This window comes from Mesocricetus auratus, unplaced genomic scaffold (genome assembly GCF_017639785.1).
Source record: "Mesocricetus auratus isolate SY011 unplaced genomic scaffold, BCM_Maur_2.0 Super-Scaffold_100011, whole genome shotgun sequence".
Lineage (NCBI taxonomy): Eukaryota > Metazoa > Chordata > Mammalia > Rodentia > Cricetidae > Mesocricetus > Mesocricetus auratus.
In genome coordinates, this window is record NW_024429195.1 from 72004914 (window position 1) to 72025142 (window position 20229).

General features: G+C 43.0%; 1 long non-coding RNA gene across 1 annotated transcript; it reads right to left on the bottom strand.

Moving 5' to 3' along the window:
- Positions 1–1315: 1315 nt before the first annotated feature.
- On the bottom strand, positions 1316–18581 carry LOC106020938. Its single transcript, XR_001196330.3, has 3 exons — positions 18217–18581; positions 7940–8021; positions 1316–3540 (listed from the first exon to the last, which is right to left on the bottom strand). It is a non-coding gene; the product is annotated as an uncharacterized LOC106020938 (long non-coding RNA).
- Between the last annotated feature and the right edge of the window lie 1648 nt (positions 18582–20229).

Below are 20229 nucleotides of genomic sequence, written 5' to 3' on the forward strand. Positions count from 1 at the left end.
AGTTTTGTTCTCTCTGCCTTACCTAGTCTTTTTCCTTCAGTAAATCTGATCTCCATTCAGCTCATCAGAATATACTTCATTTTATACTGTATGTGGCTTGATTCCTGGAACTGCTGATAAAAGACAGTTTAGAATAAATTTGTTGTAATTTGTCTTTTGACAGACATTTTATCTAAAGGGGGGGCACCACCCGTTGACACTGCAAGGGCATAAAAGGAAGTTCAGAGGTCTGTGACCTTCATCTACTGAAAGAGAAGCCATCCAAACACAGAGGTCCAGGTCTGTCATCCCAGCTACTCTGGAGGCGCAGACAGGAGGGTCAGAAGTCAGAGTCTGTGTGGGCCACAGAGTGAGTTTAAGTTCAGCCAACTAACTCTATGAAAGCAAATAGCAAAATGAAGGCTGAGGGTATAGCTCAGAGGTCCTGTGCTTGCCTAGTGTGTGATAATTCCTAAGTCCTTGGTTCAGTCCCCAGTAGCATGGGATAAGGGAGGAGAAGTTTGCAGTGTGGTCTGCTCCTCGTGGGAATTGATGCTAATCCATAGATTGAAAGCAGAGGAATCACAAACCCTGTAGAACACAAAGCCCACATAAAGTCCTACGTAGAACACAAAGCCCACACTTTTCTTCTCAACTAATATCTCTTAGTCATTCATAGAAATTTCTCCGAGGTTCTCATGATAGACCAGTCTTTGTATATGGTCCCAGCTCAGGATATTGTGAACCATCAAGACTTTTTATTTCTTCATATGTATTTTATTATGAACTTGCAAAAAGCCACACAGGCCACAGTAACTACATGCAAGCTTAACTACATCCAACTATTATTATTAAATCTGTTTTCCCCTAAGTCTATTGTTTGCAAATTTGGTTACCATATCTTTGTTCTCATTCAAGTTCATAGTGAAAATATTTGAATAAGTTGGGGTCATGGAGAAAGCCCTCACACAAATAATTAAGGTTTTTTTCCCATTGAGCTGACACTGCCTCACTGATTAACCCACAGTGTTTTTGTAAGGAATTTCCTGATTCCTTCCCTTCGCATCCCTGCCTTGCAGCTGAGGTCACCTAACCTCCATTTATGGACTTGGCCTCATATTCGTGCATGAACAATACTAGGAATCTGATGGTCTCCACACACAGCTCTAGAACTCAGCCTTGGGTCATGACCCCTCTAAGACAGCACTGGCTCTCATGCAAGAGCTAACAACCAAGTTCTAGCCTTGGGGTCCTTCTCTAAATTACTTTATCCATAAACTTTTCCCCTTTAATCCATATTATCTTTCTGCTGAGTCTCAATAGAAGGTGGTCAAGCTTGAGGTCTTTTAATGTACTTTTAATTGTAACCTCCGAGGCTACAAAACAAACATTAGAACAGCAGTTCTTCAACCTGTGGGTCACAACCCCTGGGGAGGGGGGGGGTCAAACGATCCTTTCATAGGATTGCCCAAGAACATCTGAAAACACAGATATTTACATTACAATTCATAACAGTAGCAAAATTACAGTTGTGAAGCAGCAATGAAAACAATTTTATGGTTGGGGTCACCACTACTGTACTAAAGGATCAGAGTGTTAGGAAGAGTGAGAACCACTGCATTAGAAGCTTGGAATTGATGCTTTTTTTCTGTACCGTCAGCTGGTTTGCCCTGGCCTCTCACTATCATCTGTAGCTGACTCTAGCCACACCATCCATGCTTTTGTTATGTCCCAACATTTTTACTAAACCCTGCCCTTTCCTTCATCCTCTTTGCTTTGTGGTCCACAACCCACTGGGCTTTGTCACATGTCCTTTTTTTTAATGGTTTTTCAAGACAGGGTTTCTCTGTATTGTTTTGGAGGCTGTCCTGGAACTCGCTCTGTAGACCAGGTTGGTCTCAAACTCACAGAGATCCACCTGCCTCTGCCTCCCAAGTGCTGGGATTAAAGGCATGCACCACCAGCGCCCGGCCACAATGTCTTTATTATGGCATTATTCTCATAAATAATTTGTAATTGTATGCATTTGTGCAGTACAAAGTGTTATGGAATATTTTTTGTACACTGTGAAGATGTGTCTTTGCCAATGTGCCTTCTGATTGATTTAATAAAGAGCTGAATGGCCAATAGCTAGGCAGGAGGAGGGTAGGTGAGGCTTTTGGGTAGAGAGAGAGAGGAAGGGGAGATGAATTTGGTATGGGGAGATGACAGAGGAGAAGGAAATGGGAGGTGCATGATGGAAGAGAGGTAAAAAGCCACAAGGCAAAACATAGATTAATATAAATAGGTTGACTTAAGTTATTAGAGCTAGTGGGGCCAGCTATAGACCAAGCTTTCATAATTAGTGACACGTCTCCACATCATTTTTTTTTGTGAGCTGGCAGCCCAAATAGAAAACCTGCTACAACAAAGTATCATTATAACTTAAGAGTATTATGTAAAATAAGTAAGTTAATTGCTGAGTTATCAGCTCTAATATGTACTCTTTTTTCTAGAGAAAAAAATCTGATGCTTATTCTTCACTAGTAGTTTATTTATTTATCCATTAACTCATTTGCTTATTTATTTGTGAGACAGGGTCTCATGCTGGCCTCAACCTTGCCAAAGTTGATGTGTAACTAAGGCTGATCTTAACTTCCAACCTTCCTGCATCTACGGGGCTGGGATTACAAGTCAGGCTCTCTGGAGAACAGAGTGGATGGAATGAAGGCTACAAAGGAAATGTACTAGATCAGTTTATATGAATGAAGTGTGCAGTATGACAATACCCCCCCCACACACACACAAAAACACGCGAGCATGTCGTGAACACCTGGTCTAAGAACTGATAGTTGCTACTTCTATGAGGGTGATGCTCTCACAGCTCCACGTGACAATGGAGCTCTGGAGGATTTGGTCCACATTGGAAGGCTGAACAAACTGGGTTTTGATGTCTGCAAAGGCTGGTGGCAGCAGTGGTGACAGGAATGGATAGATTACAATCCCCAGAAGGTAGAAAGGCGGCAAGCAAAAGCAACAGTTTTGCCCTCACTCAGTTGCCTTCCTATCTGGACTGCCACTCCGGGGGAGGGGTGGGACTTCCTCTCCAGTTAATGCTTCCAGGAAATGCCCTCTTACCCACCCAGAAGTGTATCTTTCACTTATCCTAGATCCCACTGAGTTGACAACCGAGATAAACCATTACAATGGGCATGCCAGTGTTCTCCTAGCCTTACTCTGTGACAGAGATGTTGAAACAAAGAACAAGCCTTGTTTGCATACTTGACTTTGGCCGTTCTGTCCGCGTTGAACTCTTGGCCTCTGGTAATCACATTCTCCTGTCCCGTCCATGCAGTTGACTGGCTGGGTCCCTCATGCACCGTCTTTGTGAGCCTGTTCTTTGCTTCTCTCATTTCTTCCACGGTGTGCAGTTCCATCCATGTTGTCCCGAGTGGCAGCCTTCTTTCTAAGCTTGCCTAGCGCCTTTGAAACGCCGTGCTTGTCAGCCGGCTCTGCCGTCCTCCGGCACCTTGTTTCTCATCATCACCGCGTCTTCTCTTCAACAGCTTCTCATCTTGTTGACTAAAAACATCACAAGCGATTTTTATCAAATGTTTGCTAATGCCTCCTGACATTTCATTAAGATCAACTCAGACAGCATACATTGGTATTTATTTGAAACAGCCTAAGCAGGATTGTGTCCAAAATGAGGGGACAAAAATCGTCTCTGAAACTCCCTGCCAGACGCTTGTTCAGTGCCTAAATGCTGGACTCATTGCTCTTTTTTTTCAAACCAGGAAATTGCTTGTGGTGGATTTGAGTGCTGAGCAAAAGCGCACAATTGCTGATCTGTGGACATTTTCCCCCAAACAGCACAGTTGCGGAAAATCCAGCACAGTTGCGGAAAATCGAGAGCAGGGCAATGTTCTGAACATCTTACACCCACAGCCCCTCTGCAAATAAGCAAACGTGAGCTAACAATGGACATGCAACACGGGATTAGGGAAGCAAAAGCAATTTAGCTGACAGGTTTTCTTTTCACTGGAAATGTTCTCTTTTGAGTTTTTGGGGCTGAAAGCGGATGATTGTGTTAAGTCAGGCAACAAATTAAATGTGGATGTTAGCACTGCAAAGGGAGGAATCTTGCAGAAAAGCACATCTGACTCATCTCATCATGTGCAGATATGTCACGGCAATGTCTAGGGAACCATTCGACTGTACACAACCCAGATGGCTCCACCAGAGGGATCCTGTTCCCCTGGAGCTCAGAAGGGGAACTGAACCGAGGGGAGAGGAACTATTTTGGTGGCAGTCAAGGTATTTGCACCTGGAGGTGATAAATTATCAGCCACTGTTCTCTGTTTTGCGGCAGGAGAGAGAGAGAGACAGAGAGAGAGAGAGAGAGAGAGAGATAGAACTGATGAATGGCACGGGTAGGGTCATGTCCCTTAGAGCAACTGCATGGAGGGGGAGAGAGGAGAGTCAGAAATTCAGGGTCATCTTCAACTACGTATGGAGGCTGAGGACAGCCTGGACCTCAGGATACCCTCTCAAAAGACAGACAAAAGAAAGGAAGGGGAGGAGAAAGGAGAGGAGGAAAGCGTGGAAAACAATGTTAAGTTTTTGTTAGCAGCACTGAGAAGTCCTGGACAAAGGATACTGTGCTGTGTGTTCAGTACCATTGCCTTCCTTGCCTTTCCCAGTAGTTGTGTTAAGTACAAACACCCAACATTTTATGACCATGAAAAGTGGAGCTTTCATAGGGTCTAGTTTAGTAAAGGCAGAAATGAGGTTCAAGTATAGATGCCAATTGTGTGTGTGTGTGTGTGTGTGTGTGTGTGTGTGTGTGTTAGACTCCAAATAACCACACAAAGACTTATTACTAATTATAAATGTTCTGCCCATAGCTTAGGCTTGTTTTTTTGTTTTTGTTTTTGTTTTTGTGTTTTTTTTAGCTAGCTCCTATAACTTAAATGAACCCATTTCCATTCACCTATGTGCGTCCTGAGGTTCCTTTACCTTATCTACATACTTCTCATGGGGTCTCCTCCTTTCTTCTTCCCAGTATCTTCTATGTCTGGTTGTCCTGCCTATACCTCCTGCCTAGCTACTGGTCAGTCATCTCTTTTATTAAACCAATAAGAAGGCACCTTAGCAAAGATAAATCTTCACAGTGTACAAAAAGATTATTCCATAGTGTGTGTGTGTGTGTGTGTGTGTGTGTGTGTTGTGTGTCGTGTGTTTGACACAGTCTTAGTGTACCTCAGGCTGGCCTGAGACACATGTTTTTTCATGTCTCTGTCTCCACAGCCCAGGACTGCTGGTGTGTGTCACTGTGCTCTCTGGTGAGGCACTGGAAGACATGGCATTTCTATGCAGATGTGATGAATTTTGAGTGTTGGTAGGACTTTCAACGAAAGGTGCCTGGCAGGCCATAAGAAATGAAAGTGAGGTTCAGGAAATGATGCAGGATGGAAGATTGATTCCTGAGTCACTTGTTGGAAACTACAGGCTAAACTTACGTTGCTACCCTTAGTTCACCTGAACGCTGCTAGCTCAGGTGTGTCAAGTAACAGGAATCGAAAGAAAACTTTAGCTGGGTGCAGAGGCACACTTCTCTAATCACAATAGTCAGAAGGATGGGGCAGGAGGATTCCTTGGGTTCAGTGCTGGGGAATTTGACCCTTTACCCTTATGCCCCTTAATCCTTGCTTTACATCATTATCATCATAACTATTGCTGGTTTTCCTCAGCCTTGATGTGGCTGAGCTGTCTTCTGATCTCTGTCGCCATAACTACAGTAATCTTAGGTGGTAAATGCTCTCAGACTCCTTGCTCCAAGAGCTGAACTTTGGCAGGATTCGATATTGCCTGCATCCCTTAGTGACTAACAAGGAAGAGACTCTGATTGACCCCCAGATTCTAACCCTCATGCATATCACTGCTTTCTCCTGGCAGAAGGATGTTCTGTCCTCCTACCTTTGGCTAATTTTACAACCATTTACTGAGTGTTTTCTTTAAGACAGTGATGCTGAAACAATGACTTAAGAAGTTCCCCCCTTAAATTCAGATGTCATGTGTTTTCTTTTTCCTTGTCACTCTCAAGACATCACTATTCGAACCTGACACACTTAAGATGGAAGGTGACTTTACTCATCAAGGAAAAGATGTATTTAAAAGAATGTAATACACAGACAATGCTTTCGTTTTTTGTTAGTTTGTTTGTTTTCTTGTTTGTTTGAGTCGGGATCTTGTTATATAGCCATGGCCTTGAACTCACTGCAATCTTCCTGCCTCTGCCTCCCAAAAGCTATTAGGATTATAGGCATGTACTGCCACGTCTGCTACCGATTATTTTTTCATTAAAAAAACAACTTACATACTAGAAATATATTTACATAGAACAGTTTAAATAGCATGATTCTCTCTTTCTCTCTGTGTGTGTGTGTGTGTGTGTGTGTGTGTATGTATGCATGTACAGCAAACACTGTAGGAACCCATGGAAGAGGTGGACCTTAAGGGTGAGTGGGATTTGATAGGAAGAGGGTAGGACCTAGAATGAAGACAGAACTCAGCATCTTTATCTCTGACCACTATGAGTCAAGCACCTCCACGTATGAAGTTATTGGACCAAGGAAATGTGTAAGCCTTTGTCTTGCTCATGCAGAAGACCCAAACAAATGATGAATACACAGCGACACAAGTGGTACATAGTGCTCAGAGCAAGAGTCTAGATAATTTTTCAAAAGAGCTCACAGACCCTGAGCTCAAAGGACTCACTCGTGACGATGACAGATTTGATAAGGGAGGCACTAAATGCATTGGGTGCAAAGCTCAGAGTCAACAAGGAGGACCTGGAGACTGTCTCCTCATTTGCGGAGGCAGACAAGAATCCCTTAGAGGCATCAGAGGGCACTTCCCGGTAAACAAAAGTCACATGTGCCAGGAAGGGCAGAGCAAGCATCTTTATGGAGGTGAGGCTGAGTTGGAGGACACACTCAGAGTGAAGGAGAAAGAACCGTCCTGGGTGAGTCAGTTGCTGATCTGGCAATCAGAACAGCCAGGGCTGGTGAAGTGGCATGGACAAGGCAGAAAGACCATGTTCTGAGGGTCTTTATGGCTGTGCTGAGAGCTTGGACTTGATGGTGAGCCAGGAGAGTGATTAAGCTTTGAGCGGCTGTGAGAACTAGACTCAGGACCAGCTCAGATTTTGTCAACCCTCAACTGTCAGACTGGGGAAGTCTTTCCTCAGTGTGAGTTTGCTGTTGCCTTAGTCTGTTTTCTGTGACCATAACAAAAGCTGCGAGGCCAGGTAGTATCCCAGCATGAACGTTTTATTTGTTCCCTTGTTTTTTTGTTTTGTTTTGCTTTGTTTTTAAGGCTGGAAAGGCAAAGGTCTGGGGCCAGCCTCTAGTGAGAATACTTTTCCTGCATCAAGCATGATGAGACAGGGCAAGCATGCAAGACACAGCTAGGTTTCTGTCGCTGTGAGGAGACACCAGGAACACAGCAACTTTCATAAAGGAAGACATTCGATTGGGTGGCTCACAGTTTCAGAGGTTCAGTCCATTATCATGGCAGAACATGGCAGTGTGCAGGCAGACATGCTGGAGAAGGGGCTGAGAGTTAACACATCTTTATCCAGAGGTCGAAGGGAACTGTCTACCATAGCTTGAGCAAAGGAGACCTCAAAGCCCGCCCCCACAGAGACACACTGCCTCCAATAAGATCACACCTACTCCACTAAGGTTAAACCTCCTAATAGTGCCCCTCTCCATGAGTTTATGGGGGTCAATTACATTCAAACTAACGCAACTTAATAACAAAGTCATTTCCAAAATGACACACTAAGTCATACAAATCTGTGAATGAGCTAGGCCCACTTTTCCACACTGCTGTACCACACCCTGTATTAATTAGCTTTCTGTTGCTATGATAAATGCCATGGCCATAAGCAGCTTGGGGTGTGTGTGCTACTTACAGTTTCAAAGTGGATACAGTCCGTCTTGGTGGGACAAGCATTGGAACAGGAGGCTGGCCTGGCATTCAGGATCACATTTCATCTGCACACAGGTAATAGAGAGAACAGGAAGTGGGGTCAGGTTACAAAACCTCACAGCCTTCCCCAGTGATGTGCTTCCTTTAGCAAGTCTCCACCTTCCTAAAGCAGTGATTCTCAACTTTCCTAATGCTGCGACCCTTTAATACATTCTGTGGTGTTGTGGTGACCCTCAACTATAAAATTATTTGGTTGCTACTTTTATAACTGTGATTGTGCTACTGTTATATTGGGGGACATTTGATCATACTGTGAACCTCGAGTTTCAATTTGTGTTAATTAAATAAAATAACCCTTGGGTCAGGAGGCTGTGTTAGCAACTAGGTGACAGAAAGTAACCATAGAGCATGAGAGGGCATCCAGGAGAGAGAGAGAGAGCCACAGCAAGTAGTAGAGAAGGATTTGGAGTGGCACAGATTTCTCTAGTTTGTCAAAGCAAGCTCGGGTATAACGATAAATTTTCTTGTCCCGCCAAGTCCTGCCGCCATTTCAAGCCCCAAAGAAGCACACAGACACTATATTAGTTATAAAGCTTTTGGCCGATATCTAGGGCTTCTTATTGGGTAGCTCTGTCTTAATTACTAACCCATTTCTATTAATCTATGTATTTCCACGTGGTCTTATTTTACTGGGGAATGCCGGACCTGCAACTCCTTTGCCTGCTACATGACTGCTCAGTGTCTCTACAGAGAAGAGAGCAATGTCCTGTTTGTCCTTGCTCATATCCTGATTCTGCCCAGCTACATCACTTCTGCCTGGCTGTACAGACCTCCAGACCTCTATGGTTAGCTAGTGGCAAGCTCCATTCTCTGACCCCGAGACAGGCTTATTTGTGCAAGAGAGCTATCACTACACATGGGTCTTTTGAAGATGCCAGCAAAGATAAGTCAGCTAGTTGCAACCCAGCCTCTCTGAGCTAGCAGGTTTTTACCCCAGTCTTTGAATCTTGAGTTATATTTATAAATAGAATGATAGAGATTTAGTTAAAGCTACCTTTAACAGCAACTTTAGCAACGGCTGAGCTGATGCCTGTAGGAACTGAATTTCCACCCAGCTGCAGCCTGAGCAGCCAGGCAACTGCTAGAAAAGGAGAGCAATAACTGTGGAGCTGCAATTGCTGGCTGAAATAGCAGTAAATCAAGGTATATCCACTGTGCTGAATTTTTAAAAATCCTGTTATGAATCATAATGTAAATATATGATATGCAGTATATCTGATATGTGACACCTGTGAAAGGGTGGTTTAATCCCCAAAGGGGTTATGATCCACAGGTTAAGAACCACTGTCCAAAAATTTTCATAGTCTCCTAAGCAGTGGCAACAGTCAATTGAATGTTCACAAGTACATGAATTCTCCTAATTACTTTTCTGTTGCTGTGACAAAACACCATAACCAAGACAATTTATAAAAGAAAGGAGTTTAATTTGGCTTTTGGTTCCAGAGGGTTAGGGTTTATTGTAGATGGAGTTTTCACCTGGTCCCACAGCCATTTATCCCCCATATAAACACACAGAGACTTATATTATAAACTGTTTGGATGATGGATCGGGCTTCTTATTAGCTAGCTATCTCTTAATTATTAACCCATGTATTTCTACATGGTCTTATCTTACCAGGTAAATGGTGTCTCCCCCTCGAGGCTTCTCTCTCTCCTCTACCCAGAATTCTCCTCATCTGGTAGCCCCACCTATACTTCCTGCCTGGCTACTTACTGTTCAATCAGTGTTTTATTCATCAACCAATAAGAGAAACCTATTTTAACAGCATACAGAAGGACATCCCCCATCAGTTTATGACGGCAGAGCAAATGTGTGGCAGCAAGTGGCTGAAGCAGTATCTGAGAGCTCACATCTCAAACCACCATAAGCAGGAAGCAGAGACTGCACTGGAAATGGAAGGAGGCTTTTGAAACCTCAAGCCCACCCCCAGAGACACGCTTCCTCCAACAAAGCCACACCTCCTAATCCTTCCTAAACAGTTCCACTAACTGGAGACCAAACATTCAAATATATGAGCCTCTGGGCAGCATTCTCTTTCAAATCACCACAGCTACTAAGTTTCTAACACATGAAAACTAGCCTCATATTCAAACCAATGAAGCTGTGATTCGTGTTGTTAGCAGTCAGAGAATAATAGATATGAAGCTCCATTCAACTGGCAGCCTCTGATTATTAGTTTGCTGTTGTTCTTTTCTTGAGACAGGGTCTGGCTATGTAGTACTGGTTGGCCTGGAAGTCACTATCACATGTGTAGCTCAGACTAACCTTGAGTTCGAACCAATCCTCCTGTCTCAGCTTCTGGAGTGTTAGGATTATAGGATGTGCCTGCACATCTGTTTCATACATACATGGAAAACACCCAGGGAATCAATTGTTTTCAGAGAGATAACTTTGAACTCCAACTTATACGGCATCTTTAACAACAAACAGTACATTTTAACCAACACACTAATACAGAGGAAAAGATTTGGCATGTCGCCTGGCAGTGGTGGTGCATGCCTTTAATCCCAGCACTCGGGAGGCAGAGGCAGGAGGATCTCTGTCTCATAAAAACAAAACAACAACAACAAAAAAGATTTGGCATGTCTATGAGAAGTTACATGGGGAAAGCAAACAACTGTTGGACAAAGGTCATTTGGTAAAGTTGATGAATCTATATTCTTCTTCAAGCTGTCTTTGTTCAGGTTTGTTTGTTTGTTTTTAATGCAGGGGCTCATGGAGCTCAGGCTGGCCTTAAACCCCACGTGTAGTCTGAGGACGACTTTGCAGATGCTGCAGTTACAGATGAGTGCCACACACCCAGCCCCAAGGTGCCTTTAGTAGTTAATCTTTTTCTCTTTGGTAGCTCATGGATACTGGATGGATGGGAAGCTGCAAGTTCTAAAAATCAGTGTCTTGCTTTTGCATAGAGTGGGGTGTGGGAACACCAGACCTTGAGCAGAGACCCACTTCCCCTTCGGCCTGGGAGTAGGCAGCTGTAAGACAATGTTTACTAAAAACATGTTTACTAAAAACAATACCAATGCCCCAGGCAATAAGTTCCTGGAAAAGGCCTGCCCACGGAAACCGCCCTGACCTCGACCTTGCCCAAAGACTAACCGCCTCTTCTGACACGCCCAGATCAGTTTTTGGTGTCAGAGCAGAACCAGCCAGGGTAGAGGAGAGAGCAGAAGCTTCTCTGGAGGGAGCCTTTCTTAGGAAGTTTTTCTTGAACCTTTTTGGGGCCTGCTTAAAGTTTTCTTTACATCGTTGAACGAGTCTCTGTGTTGTCAATCCCCGACACCCTCCGCACATTCTCGGACACAGGCCGCGCGGCAGACGCGACAGTGGGATGAGACAGCTGCCTGGAACCATTCTTTAGCATTCTGATTCTCCACAGAGACCTCCAAAGTGGAGTCAGATCTGCTCTGGATTCTTTATTGTTGTGGAACAGTCTTTCTACACTCTGTAAAGAGGTGTTGCTCTCATTGGTTTAATAAAGAGCTAAATGGCCAATAGCTAAATGGCCAATGGCGGGTAGAGGTTAGAAAGGAATTGTGGATTGAGAGAGAGCATGGGGATGAAGAAGGGCAGAGCTCCCAGGAGGCACAGGGAGAAGCAAGATGAACACCCCATACTGAAAAAAGGTACTGCCATACGGTGGAGCATAGATAAGAAATACGAGTTAGTCTAAGTTATAAGAGCTAGTTAGTAAAAAGCATAGGCTATTGTCAAGGCATTTATAATTAATAATAAGTCTCTTAATTTGGGATTTGGTTGGTGTGACAGAAAATTCCACCTACACTTTACATAAGTATTTTTTAGTCCTTTCTCACACCTTCTTCTGCAACACTACTGCTCTATGGCAAGTCTGTTTTCCTGAAATGAAACCTCAACATTCTGTTTGCAGAATGCTTATTGTGTGTGTGTGTGTGTGTGTGTGTGTGTGTGTGTGTGTGTGTATGCGTGCGCATTGCTGAACTTGGCTGTGTTACCAAAGGACTGAAAAATCTCTGTGCTGCCAGCAACACTTTTTTAGTTTCCTCAGCTGTGTAAAATTCTGTAGCCAGACTGTCATCGTGGTCATGTTCACTGGGACCTCGTCTATGCTGTCCATCTGTGCAACTGTTTAAACATTCTTTCTACATTGCATTTATCACCACTTCCTACAAATGATAACTGATGTGAAAGTCACAATTGGTTTTAATGTCTCTAAATTCCAACCAAAGGTACTTTCCAGCAAAAATTTCCATGATTCTGAGTGTGTATCAATTTCATATCATGCAAGATCAGAGCCTTGGTCAATATTATTTTTTCCACTGGGAGACTGTGTAAGGCAGGCGATCTCACTTAAGCTAACAAATATGTATCCTTCACAATGGAAGAATAAATAAAAGTATGATTTGTGAATTAGCTAATGGTTTCTTCCTGAAAAACTATTAACCTCTTCTCTTCATCAAGAACTCAACGTGAGCTTTAAGCATTGGAGAAATTTGAAGCTGTGATAATTTCTGAACATTTGTTCTCCATCTTCATTCCCTTTTCCTTCTCTGAAATGTTCTGCTCATGCTTGTCTCCTTTTCCACTGTCTTGTCCTCACCAAACATTTCCGTATTTCCTACAAAGAACTGGTGGTAGGTTTTCATTACTGGAGTTTAAAGCTTGATATGGTTCCAGTTTGAGCCTATAATCTCAGGATTTGAAAGATGAGGCAAGAGAATCGCCTTGAGTTTGATGCCAGCCTGAGTTACATAGTGGTAGCAAGGCCCACGTCAGCCAGAGCTACACGGCAAACCTCTCTCTCTCTCTCTCTCTCTCTCTCTCTCTCTCTCTCTCTCTCTCTCTCTCTCTCTCTCATTCTCTCCCTCCCTCCATCTCTCCTTCCCTTATTCCCCCACTCAAAAAGCCAGGCTTGACACAGTCCTGTAATCCCAATTACATGGGAAGCTGGGGCAGGTGGATTTCCATTTCAAGACCTGTCTGACTACAGAATGTTTAATGCCAGCATGGTCAACTTAGCAAGACTCTATCTCAAAATTTAAAAAACAAAATAAGACACATACACATGAGAGGGAGAGGGAGAGGGAGGGAGGGAGAGAGAGAGAGAGAGAGAGAGAGAGAGAGAGAGAGAGAGAGAGAGAGAGAGAGAGAGAGAGAGAACACCAGCCTAGCTGGGGTGGTGTACACCTTTACACCTAGCCTTCATGAGGCTGAAGCTGAAAGACCACAAGTTAAAGTGTATCCTAGACTACACAGTGAGAACTTGTCTCACACAAACAAGTAAACAAACCAACAAAAAAATTAAACTACAACAATTAAGTTATAGCCATTGTTTGGTAGTTTATATAGGTACCTACCAAAGGTAAAATTCCCAGGCTATCCACAGGAAAAGAAGTTTCAATATACACTCAATATCATGCCTTCCAGTGTACAGGCTAAGTTCAGAATATTCACGAATAATCCCACTTTTGCTGCTATCACACTGATGAAAACCCCTGCTACAGCTGAACTTTGAGAGTTGGGGCGGGGGTGGGGTGGAGGGATTCTTTTCTGCTGCGGCTCATTAAAACAGAGGAGATGGCATGAACCAAGAAAAGGGATCTGCTTTCTAATGAGGCTAAACCAGATGTACCCAATTTGGGGTATGGACTGAAAGGAGGGGAAGATTCATTCTGTCTATTTTACGTCTTGGAAAACTCGAGAGCAGAGCAAAACTGTACATATGCTAAAAAGTATGCAAGTAGGACACACAATTCCCAAAGAAATTATTTTTACTCATCAATTGAATGGCGCCCTTTCATAATGTAATGCACAGGGAAACAATTACGATATGAGAAGCACACTCCCACAAATTCAGAACCTTAGACACAAAACATAAGAACCATCTGTGCAGTTGGAATTTCTTGAATTGACAACTCCCAAATAATGACACAGAGACTTCTTATTAAGTATGAAAGCTTGGCGTTAGTTTAGGCTTGCTCCCACCTAGCTCTTAAAACTTAAATCAACCCATTTATATTGATCTACACTCGACCACATGGCTTGTTTCCTCTCCTCTCTGTAGTACGTCCTACTTCCTCTGTGTCTGGCTGGTTGGCCAATGCCTGCCTCCCAGAGTCTTTGCCTGAGTAACCCCCTCCTACCCCTGAAGTCCCACCTATCCTCTCCTGCCTAGCCATTGGCTGTTCAGTTCTTTATTAAACAAATCAGCAGGTGCCTTGGCAGAGACACATCTTCATAGTGTACAAAAAGATATCCCACAATACATCTGAATTATCACAGACTACTTGTAGCATCAGGAGCAAAAATGTCAGCACGAACACGGGCACAGACCAACAACATAATAGAAAACAATCATAACCAGGAACTCCATAGAATATAGCTCAGCGAAAAATCACGTTCTAAAGCATCTTGGTATTTGGTTCTACCGAGCAAAGCTATACTCTAACTTCCATAATCTATTTTTCTTTTTACATTTGGTGGTTATAAAGAAATTTGGCAAGGAAGTAGTTGAAGAAAGCAAAATTTCATACATAGGATATGTGAAACGCAAATGAATATTATCGCTCAAAGTTTCTGAATTAGTAATGTATATAGAATTTAATTCTTTTATTTATTCTGTTTTGGAATGACTACATTCTTAGGCTATTGGTTCCCAGGCTTAATTTTTGGGGCCAGTAAAAATTCCCAGAGCACTTGAAAGAACCCCCAGAGTTGCCAAACTATTCGTTTTGCCAACAATAACAATAACAAAAGGCCACCATTTCAGAAAGGAAAGGATATTTCAACACCAAAAAAAGGGAAGTTCCTAATTTCAAAACAAAAGAGAGTTCTTCCCAAGAAATATGTTTGTTAACCACAGAGAACTCAAAAAAAAATCTTTATAGTTTCATACTAATATAGAAACATTTACAACACAAATTGCATTTAATAACACAGACTATGTTACATTTCCTTGGTATAAATGTCCCCTTAATTTTATAGTACAGTGTGCATTTGAGCTATAGTACACTGGAATTTGAGCCTACATAGATCTAAAGTGCAGCTTGTCCTGATGTTTCAGTCTTATCTGTCTCGGGGCCTGGGAAGATGTCTCAGGGGTGAGGTGCCTGCTACCCAGCCTCTGGACATGAAAGAGAAAAAGAGACTGGGGAGGGAGGGGGGGTACACAGGGGATTAGAGTAACAGAGGGGTGGGGAAGGAGGATGCATGAAAACACGTTTTGTTCAAAAATACTATCATGACATCTAATAGTTTGTATGTTAGTTTAAAAATAAAAAATAGCTGGATGTGGTGGTGCACGTCTTTAATCCCAGCACTCTGGAGTCAGAGGCAGGGTTGGATCTCTATGAGTTCAAAACCAGCCTAGTCTACAGAGTGAATTCCATTCCACCTAAGGCTACATCGTGACACCTTGCCTCAGCAATAAATAAATAAGTAAAGTAAAATATTAATAAAGAAATAATTTTAAAACATGGAGATTAATTGAGGAAGCCATTCAATATTGACATGATGCATGCATCTGCCCAAATGTGCTCACTCTTGTACATATACATGTGCACAAGTGAAAGAAAAATTCTGTTTCATATTAGATCTGAGCAAGAGTGAAAATACTAGTCTTGACACTGTGTATAGGGTTAATGCTCTAATTACTGAACTATGAGCAAACCTTGACTGTTTTAATACATCTGAAACAGGCACTAAGACACTAAGGGACAACATGCCCCCAAGCCTTTCTCTTTACTCAACAGATAGGAAGGTAAGCAGGCCGGAAAACAAGCCCACAGCTCCCCCAGAAGTCCCACTGTTGTTTCTCACCTTCAAGACAACACCATGGGGATGTCCTCTCCTTCTAGAGGGAAGCTGGAAGTTTCTACAACAGGGGGTATGAAGCCAACTAAAGAACTTTCTCCCTAGTTGGACTTGATGGTACATGGCCAGTAATCCTAGCACCAGGGAGACAGAGGCAGGTTGATGGCATGTTCAAGGCCAGCCTGGGCGACATGGTGAGTTTCAGGCCAGCTTGGTATACACATCAAACCCTTGTCTTAAAATAAATAAAGTAACATAAAAAAAGTGAAAATTCTAAAGCTTCTCATCTAGTGGCCTAAGCATTAATAAATGTTTAGGCCACTAGATGAGAAAGATATGAAAAAGTATTTTATATATACAACTATATTTTAAATTTTACCATTCAGGGTTGTAAAGCAAGTCTCTCTACCCACTGAGCCATCTTACTGGTACAAAAGTGTATCTTAAAAAGTTAGAAATCATTTCTTGTCCACCTATCTACTTCGCTTAATTTCCTTCCTAGACCCCACTTGCTACACATACATACTCATAATATTTGTGGGTGTATCTCAGAGGTTTGGAATTTTTGACATCACCATGATCCTGGTGCATACAGACCAAAGCCAGGTTTACAAATAGGATCTGTATTCTGTGTTGGTGACTGAGTAATCACAGGTAACTGTTTAAGGGTAGCAGAAAGAACACCTCTGCTTCCAAATACCTGCCGTATTTTCAGATTGGTTTTAAAAATACACGTTTAACAGAGAAGGGTAGCAAGAAAAGAAATGGAGCTATTATAGGTTTAATGAGAAACTGGGCACTAGGGAAATCTCCAGGGATCCACAAGGATGACCCCAGCTAAGAATCTAAGCAATCGTGGAGATGCTACCTTAAATGCCCTTCCCCTATAATGAGATTGATGAGTACCTTAAATGTCATCATAGAGCCTTCATCCAGTAGCTGATGGAAGCAGAAGCAGAGATTCACAGCTAGGCACTGAGTCAAACTCCTGTAATCCAGTTGTAGAGAGGGAGGAATGATGAGCAAAGGGGTCAAGACCATGATGGGAAAACCCACAGAAACAGTTGACCTGATCAAGTGGGAACTCACGGACCCCAGAATGACAGCTGGGGAACCAGCATAGGACAGAACCCTATGGAGGGATACTCTCTCAGCCTAGATATAGGGGGGAGGGCCTAGATCCTTCTACAAATAAAGTGACAGACTTTGATGATTCTCCATGGGAGGTCTCACCCTCCCTGAGGAGTGAATTGGGGGGTGGGATGGAGAGGTGGAGGGGGGGAATGGGTGGACAGGAGGGAGAGGGAACAAGGATTGATATGTAAAATAAGATTGTTTCTAATTTAAATAAAAATTAATTTTAAAAATAAAAAAGCTAGAAATCATTAGCTAAATATAGTAATGAAAGACACCACTCAAAGCAAGTTAGTATATATCTTGGGGCACTCTCTTGCTATAACTGGATATTGCAGACAAGGCTACTTGATAAAAAATAAAGGTCTGTTTGACTCATTGCTTGGAGACTGTGGCCCCAGGCAGGAGGCTGGGATATGGGAAGGCCCTCTTGCGGCATCCTGCTGTGGTGGAGATTGTCACAGGGTCAGATAGATCAAGCCTGCTAACTCAGAACTCTCCCTTTACAGTTCTGTTCTGCTGTCCCAGGGGCCTCACCTCACAAGCTCATGCAGTAGGAATTACTTCCCAAAGGACCCATGTGGGCGTTAAGCTTCTAAGATTTGGACTGTGAGGAGATACATTCAGTCCACACCAATATGTTTGGTCTCTAATGTGTAGAAATTAGTTACTCTGATTGTATCTATACAAGGCGTACACATTAATCTACATAGCACATTTCTTCGTTGTCGGGGAAGTCCTGTGTATTTGTCAATAAAGCACTGTTGGCCAATAGCGAAGTAAGATAGGTGGGACTAGGAGTCGAGGAGGACTCTGGGTAGGAGAAACACAGGGGAGTCAAGATGTAACGCCATGGGGTAGGAAGCCCGGAAAGTTCTCCGGTAAGAGAAATACTTAGATTAACAATTATGGGGTAATTACTTAAGTCAGAGCTAGCCAGTAAGAAACAAGCAAGGCCAACAGCTTCATAATTAATATAGCCTTCTGTGTGTTTATTTGGGACTGATGCGGCTCTGGAACCAGGCTGGCGGGAAGGCTTCTCCTTACACTTCGTTAGTTGTAGAAGATAAAAAAACACACAGTATACATACATACATACACACACACACATACACACATATGCCACAAATACACACAGCATACACAGGCACACACACATCTCTCTCACACACACACACCACACATACATCACACATGCTTACACACCACACACACACACACACACACACACACACACACCGGAGAAGAGCAGCCATACAATGAAATGCACTCACACATTTCAGATTGGGTTTGGGTCCGGTTCAGTTCACATTGCTGTCCCACTGGTTTCATCTTTCTCCTTTGGTCTCTTTCCACCTCTTCCATGTGTTGTGACAGGTGAAGTTGTTCATGCAAAGTCATCTCATAAAAATACAGGAAGGCCACCTTTGCCTCCTTTCCTCCTGGCTGCAGAGCGTGTGAAGCCTGTTCAGCAGAGCACAGGGAGGAAGGAGTGGCGGGAGGGTTGTTTGGTTTGTGGGGAGGGAACTGGAATGCTGTCTGTCTGTCCCCTGCCCTCTCTGTCCAGGATCAGCTCTCCACCCCAATCCCCATGAGATCCAGCACTGGAGCACTTCAAGCTTCAGCCAGCACAAACATGGCCCAGCAAGGGGGACAGCAAGGGGAACCAGGATCACAATCAGCCTTTGCAATTCATTCAAGTACAGACTTTGTCCTCTATCTTTTATAGAAAGCTTTATTGTTACATCACAACCAAAGGAATTTCGCCTTTAACCTGCAGTTTCCCTATTCTCAATGTTAGGAAATCTTTTCTGATTAGAGGAATTTTTCATCCTTTCTCTCATTTCTGGAGGTGAGGCAAACTGCTGAGGTGTCTTTTGGAGCCTGATTCACGCCAACGAAAATAAAAGAAAGGGCTCTCCAGTAATATGACACACAAACAGAATCTCCTGGCATAACAATGCACAGAACACACAAAGGGATCAAGAGGTTTTTCTTTCTGTTTTTTTTGTTTTGTTTTGTTTTGTGTGTGTGTTTTATAATTCCCAATCTATTTAATTATTTTCTCATTATTTCCTTCTTCCATCTGCTCATAAAAGTTCTTTATTTAGTGTTTGGCAGTTTTGTATACTTATAAAGTGAATTTTCATCATTTGCTGTTGTTTGTTTTTTCAAGGCAGGGTTTCTCTGTGTAGCTTTGGAGGCTGTCCTGGAACTAACTCTGTAGACCAGGCTGGCTTTGAACTCACAGAGATTTGCCTGCCTCTGCCTCCAGAGTACTAGGATCAAAAGTGTGTGCCACCAATGCCTGGCAAACTGTCAACATTTTCATGCCCCATTCCTTACTCACATCTTTCCAACAATCTCTTTTCATACTTCAATGTCTCCAAACCTCAGGGAACATCACAAAATAGAGGACAGAAAGATTCTAACAGATGCTTATTTTTTAAAAAGACATAGGTCTCTCTTGCTTATGCTCCGCCCATGGAGGCCTACTGATTCCTTCACCTCCCTCTAAAAATCACAGTGAAAAGGCCTAAACCCTTTGTAACAGACTAAATGTTTGTGTTGCCTGCCATCTATGTTAGAATCCTAATATTCTACTTTAGGGAAGGCCTTTTAGAAGTCATTAAGTCAAGAGGATTCCCGCTTCATGAAGACCCTTATCAAAAAGCACAGAGCCATGCTTCTACCAAGGAATGCCAAGTGAGAGGAAGTGGTCTCTCACGAGATAGTGTGTCTACTGGGATATTAATCTCAGACTTCCCAGCCCTCTGAACTGGGAGAAACACGTTTTGGAGGGATTATTGCATTCTTACATGCATGTATACATACACGTGCCCCCATGTACATGTGAAGGTGAGGAAACTTCCGGGAGTCATTGCTCTCCGTCTACCACCCACTCTGAGGTGTTAAATTTAAGCTGTCAGGCTTGGTGGCAGGTGCCTTTATCCTCTGAGTCACCCAACAGACCCACAGGCAAGCCACCTGGTTCTTGGTGTTGTGAAGTGTGTGTGTGTGTGTGTGTGTGTGTGTGTGTGTGTGTGTGTGTGTGTTAACTCTGAGAGACTATGATACTCTCTCCACTGCTGAGTTCTACTGAAAGTTTGACAACCAGGATTTATGGGACCAGATGATCATATTGGGGCTGGACAGAGAAGAAAGGGGATAGAACAGAGAAAAAAGTCTCCCCACCACTCATGGAGGAGGGATCTCATACACCGATTTCACCGGTTTTTTGTCCCCCTGGGGACCCTAGTTCTCACTTAACTTATCAAATGAGATAT